Below are 1,603 nucleotides of genomic sequence, written 5' to 3' on the forward strand. Positions count from 1 at the left end.
TCTACCTGGAAGCTGCATTCCCCAGGGTGGAACTGGGGTGCAGTCTACCTGGAAGCTGCATTCCCCAGGGTGGAACTGGGGTGGACTCTACCTGGAAGCTGCATTCCCCAGAGTGGAACTGGGGTGGAGTCTACCTGGAAGCTGCATTCCCCAGGGTGGAACTGGGGTGGAGTCTACCTGGAAGCTGCATTCCCCAGGGTGGAACTGGGGTGGAGTCTACCTGGAACCTGCATTCCCCAGGGTGGAACTGGGGTGGAGTCTACCTGGAAGCTGCATTCTCCAGGGTGGAACTGGGGTGGAGTCTACCTGGAAGCTTCATTCCCCAGGGTGGAACTGGGGTGGAGTCTACCTGGAAGCTGCATTCCCCAGGGTGGAACTGGGGTGGAGTCTACCTGGAAGTTGCATTCCCCAGGGTGGAACTGGGGTGGAGTCTACCTGGAAGCTGCATTCCCCAGGGTGGAACTGGGGTGGAGTCTACCTGGAAGCTGCATTCCCCAGGGTGGAACTGGGGTGGAGTCTACCTGGAAGCTGCATTCCCCAGGGTGGAACTGGGGTGGAGTCTACCTGGAAGCTGCATTCCCCAGGGTGGAACTGGGGTGGAGTCTACCTGGAAGCTGCATTCCCCAGGGTGGAACTGGGGTGGAGTCTACCTGGAAGCTGCATTCCCCAGGGTGGAACTGGGGTGGAGTCTACCTGGAAGCTGCATTCCCCAGGGTGGAACTGGGGTGGAGTCTACCTGGAAGCTGCATTCCCCAGGGTGGAACTGGGGTGGAGTCTACCTGGAAGCTGCATTCCCCAGGGTGGAACTGGGGTGGAGTCTACCTGGAAGCTGCATTCCCCAGGGTGGAACTGGGGTGGAGTCTACCTGGAAGCTGCATTCCCCAGGGTGGAACTGGGGTGGAGTCTACCTGGAAGCTGCATTCCCCAGGGTGGAACTGGGGTGGAGTCTACCTGGAAGCTGCATTCCCCAGGGTGGAACTGGGGTGGAGTCTACCTGGAAGCTGCATTCCCCAGGGTGGAACTGGGGTGGAGTCTACCTGGAAGCTGCATTCCCCAGGGTGGAACTGGGGTGGAGTCTACCTGGAAGCTGCATTCCCCAGGGTGGAACTGGGGTGGAGTCTACCTGGAAGCTGCATTCCCCAGGGTGGAACTGGGGTGGAGTCTACCTGGAAGCTGCATTCCCCAGGGTGGAACTGGGGTGGAGTCTACCTGGAAGCTGCATTCCCCAGGGTGGAACTGGGGTGGAGTCTACCTGGAAGCTGCATTCCCCAGGGTGGAACTGGGGTGGAGTCTACCTGGAAGCTGCATTCCCCAGAGTGGAACTGGGGTGGAGTCTACCTGGAAGCTGCATTCCCCAGGGTGGAACTGGGGTGGAGTCTACCTGGAAGCTGCATTCCCCAGGGTGGAACTGGGGTGGAGTCTACCTGGAAGCTGCATTCCCCAGGGTGGAACTGGGGTGGAGTCTACCTGGAAGCTGCATTCTCCAGGGTGGAACTGGGGTGGAGTCTACCTGGAAGCTGCATTCCCCAGGGTGGAACTGGGGTGGAGTCTACCTGGAAGCTGCATTCCCCAGGGTGGAACTGGGGTGGAGTCTACCTGGAAG

This window comes from Cherax quadricarinatus, chromosome 100, assembly GCF_038502225.1.
Source record: "Cherax quadricarinatus isolate ZL_2023a chromosome 100, ASM3850222v1, whole genome shotgun sequence".
Lineage (NCBI taxonomy): Eukaryota > Metazoa > Arthropoda > Malacostraca > Decapoda > Parastacidae > Cherax > Cherax quadricarinatus.